Below are 4,707 nucleotides of genomic sequence, written 5' to 3'. Positions count from 1 at the left end.
GGTGTGTGTGTGTGTGTGTGTGTGTGTGTGTGTACCATTGTTACTAAGGCATATTGTATCTACGATGGATGCATTTTTGATAATGGATGCTTGTGCTACCGTATTGTCAGAACCCACTCTCCACTGTTGTGAAAAGAAAAAGCTGTGCGATGTTTTCTGCATCCCACAAAAGAAAAAAATTTTACATGATTTAAATACCTAACTGTTCCTAATTGTTATACAGAATAAAAGGTTGTACTTGTTAAGTGTTCCTGCTTTCAATGCTTTTTTTTTTTGTATCTCCATTTAGGTCTGAAAATAAAATTTCCTTTGTATGTGAATGCAGAGTTCTATGGTTGTGAGGTGGCTGAGTGGGTACCAGAGTGAGGCCTGGGTATCCAAGCATCAAGCATGAGCTGTATCCTTCTCATCAAGGTCTGGGGGAAACTGGGAAGTACATCTACACTTCCCCATTTGCTGGGTATCTGTGATGGGCTGCAGGCTTGGAAGTTCTACGGGGAATAAAAATAATGAGATTGTTAGCCTAAATTTCAGATAGTTAAAGTTTAGGGGTTAAGAGAGTACGGTGGCTAGGATGCTTGCCTTGCACACAGCTAACATACATTTGATTCCTATCAACCCATATGGTCCCCTAAACCTGCCAGGACTGATCCCTGAGTACAAAACAAGACTAATGCCTGAACACCACCAGGTGTGGCCCCCAAAGCCAAAAAAGAAAGTTAAAGTTTAACTATCCAGTTGTGATAGATCCATTTCACTTAGTTGTATTATCTTGAGATACTTACCTCTGAAAATGACCTGCTTTGGTGATTTCAGTCTAGATTGAAAGTTCTCTTGGATGAAAGCTTCCAGAGGCTCTTTCACTCACCCTTCATGTCATTTCTCTTTATTACCTTGAATGTTCTTGACTATAGTCCAGAACACCAGATGAGTTTCTTCAGCTTGTTTACCAATGGTTACAAAACAAAAACAAATTGACTTGAAAAATATTCTACCATTCAGGTAATTGGACAAATTTTTTTTTTACTCAGGCAATTTTTTGTTTGATTTTTATTGAATCACCATGAGATACACAGTAACAAAATTGTTAATGATCTGATTTCAGTCACACAATGTTTCAACACCCATCACTCCACCAGTGTACACTTCCCATCACCAATGCTCCCAGTTTCCCTCCCACTACCACCCCCCAGCCTGTCTTTATGGCAGTCATTCCTCCCCCCTTCCTCTCTCTCTCTTTCTCTCTCTCTCTCTCTCTCCCCCTCCCTCTTTCTCCCTCTCTCCCTCTCTCTTGGGCATTATGGTTTGCAGCACAGATACTGAGAGGTTATCATGTTTGTTCCTTTACTTACTTTCAGCACACAGTTCTTATCCAGAGTGATCGTTTCCAACTATCTTTGTCAGAGTGGTCCCTTCTCTATCCCAACTCCAGCACTTGAGGCAGACTTCCAACCTTGGACCAATCCTTCTGGACCTGGTTTCTATAGTTCCAGGGTATTAGTCTCAAATCATGATTTTAAAAAAAATATCCCACAAATGAGTGCAATCATTTTATGTCTGCTCTTCTCCTTCTGATTAATTTCACTCGGTATGATACTCTTCATGCTCACACTCAAGGCCCCTCTCCATGCATTCGGACGAGCTTCACGCGTGAAGGAACCGGCAGAGGAACCCAGGTGTGCAGGACCCAGGGATAAGATCTCCTCCAAGCCTGCTCTGATTGGGGCTGGGCCTCCTCCACCCAGCCACACCCACAAACTGCCCCCAGCACCATGTAATCCCATCCATAGCCAAAATCAGAGACTAAAACAACACTCCCCAGAGCCTTTTTTTTTTTTTTTTGCTTTTTGGGTCACACCCAGCGATGCTCAGGGGTTACTCCTGGCTTTGCACTCAGGAATTACTCCTGGCAGTGCTTGGGGGACCATATGGGATGCTGGGGATCAAACCCGGGTCGGCCGCGTGCAAGGCAAACGCCCTACCCGCTGTGCTATCGCTCCGGCCCCCCCAGAGCCTTTTAAAGCCTAGTTCTCCCTCTCAGAGAACCTGGCAATGTACTGAGAGCATCCTGCCTACACAGCAGAGCCTGGCAAGGTCTCCGTGGTGTATTCGATATGCCAAATACAGTAAAATGATGAGTCTCATTCTCCTGACCCTGAAAGAGCCTCCAGTGTGGCACCACTGGAAAGAACAAGTAAAGAGAGGCTGCTAAAATCTCAGGGCTAGGACGAATGGAGACATTACTGGCGCCACTTTAGAAAATTGATGATCACTGGGATGACAATAATACAGTGATGATACTCTTTATGTCCATTCATTTATAAGAAAATTTCCTTCATTTTTCCTAATAAAACTGCACAGTATTTCATTGTGTGGATGTACTTTTTTTTTTTTGCTTTTGGGGTCACACCCAGCAATGCACAGGTGTTACTCCTGGCTCTGCACTCAGGAATTACTCCTGGCGGTGCTCAAGGGACCATATGGGATTCTGGGAATCGAACCCTGGTCAGTCAAGTGCAAGGTAAATGCCCTACCAGCTGTGTTATCCCTCTAGCCCCAAGATGTACCATAGTTTCTTTAACCAGTCACCTATTCTCGGACACTTGGTTGTTTCCAGGTTCTGCCTATTGTGAATAGTACTATAATGAACATACAAGTGCAAGTGACATTTATTCTGTATGTTTTTTGCCCCCAAGGTATATTACCAGAAGTAATTGCTGGGTCATATGAAAACTCAATTTCTAGGGGCTGGAGAGATAGTACAACGGGTAGGGCATTTGCCTTGCACGCGGCTGACCCGGGTTCAATTCCCAGTATCCCATATGGTCCCCTGAGCAGTGCCAGGGGTAATTCCTGAGTCCAAAGCCAGGAGTAACCCCTGTGCATCACTGGGTGTGACCCAAAAAGCCAAAAAAAAAAAAAAGGAAAACTCAATTTCTAGCTTTCTGAAGAATACTCATATTGTTTTCCAAAAAGGCTGAACCAGTTAGAATTCTCAGTAACAATGAATGAGAGTCCCTTTCTCTACACGTCCACACCAGCACTGGTAAGAAATGGTGACCAAGATACAAAAACTGCCCACAGATTGGAAAAATTATTTAGCCAATATCCTGATAAGGGATTGATATCCAAGATATATAAGACACCAGTTGAACTTTCCAATAAAAATACCAACCCTATCAAAAAATGCAAAGAAATGAACAGAAACTAAATGGTCAAGAAACACATGAAAAATATGCCCTACATCTTCAATCATCAGGGCGATGCAAATCAAAATAACAATGAGACATCAACTCATACCACAGAGACTCCATCAAAATGGACAAAAATTTTCCTTGTGTTTAAAGTTTACCTCAGTTTACCCTCTTTCCATCCTAATTATGAAAGGAAAAGCATTGCATATATATGCATACATATATATATATGGATATATGGGTTGGAGTGATAGCACAGTGGGTAGGGCATTTGCTTTGCACGCGGCTGACCCAGGTTCGATTCCTCCATCCCTCTCAGAGAGCCTGGCAAGCTACAGAGAGTATTCAGCCCACATGGCAAGCTACCTGTGGCATATTTGATATGCCAAAAACAGTAACAAGTCTCACAATGGTGTCGTTATTGGTGCCTGCTTGAGCAAATCGATGAACAACGGCATGACAGTACTACAGTGCAGTGCTACATTCTAGTGGATCCCTTTAGATCTAATGATATATATATATATATATATATATATATGGGGGGGGCTGAAGCGATAGCACAGCAGGTAGGGCATTTGCTTTGCATGTGGCTGACCCAGGTTCGATTCCTCCATCCCTCTCAGAGAGCCCGGCAAGCTACCGAGAGTATCCTGCCCATACGGCAGAGCCAGGCAAGCTACCAGTGGCATATTTAATATGCAAAAACAGTAACAAGTCTCACAATGGAGACATTACTGGTGCCTGCTCGTGCAAATTGATGCACAACGGGATGAAAGTGATGTGCCTCTATGATCCCTAACTTCCTTGTTCCACAGGAAACCACCTTTTTTTCAGCTCATTAATCTAATTGTCCCTCATGGCACTTTTAGGTGTTTCTTATCCATTGGGAGTCATTGTCAGAAGAAAAATCTTTCCATAGTGAGAAGATGGCAAGGATTTACTACCATGCAGAGCCTTCATCCAGACCTTGAACAGGGCTTGATCCTTCCATGGCTAGTGAGGACTTACAAAGTGAGACTAGCCATCTTCTTCTGAGCTCCTGAATCAGTGCCTACAGTGGTAGTTCTGGGATGGGAGTGGTGGGGTGGGTAGGAACAAAGTTTTGCCTCCTTCAGTTGAGAAGTGTGTCCCCTCATTAGCTAGAGGGTTGAAGATACTGAAGAAAAGTAGGGTGCTTTGACTTTCTCAATTCCTTCCCAAGACGCTTCCATGAGCTGGTTTTGAGCTCAGAAAGAAGCTGCCACACAGCAGTGGAGTATAGAGAGAGCAGTTGTGTGGTTACCTGGTCAGGTAAGTTGAGTTCAACCATCTCAGAGAACCAGGGCAGGGCAGGATGGTATTCATCTGCTTGCCACTGAAATTCAAGAGGGTCTTAAAAATGAGTACGAAAGTTTAAGAGCTTTACAGTCCCAGTTTCCATGCTCCACTACTCCCAGTTTCTATGCTCCACTTAACCAGTCAATATCTTTGGATGTTTCAATCTTTGGTATAGCTCCAAGTTTGTTTTCTTTTT

The sequence above is a fragment of the Sorex araneus genome, chromosome X, assembly GCF_027595985.1.
Source record: "Sorex araneus isolate mSorAra2 chromosome X, mSorAra2.pri, whole genome shotgun sequence".
Classification (NCBI taxonomy): Eukaryota; Metazoa; Chordata; class Mammalia; order Eulipotyphla; family Soricidae; genus Sorex; species Sorex araneus.
The sequence above is the reverse complement of the archived record's forward strand: the minus strand, read 5'-3'. Positions refer to the sequence as shown.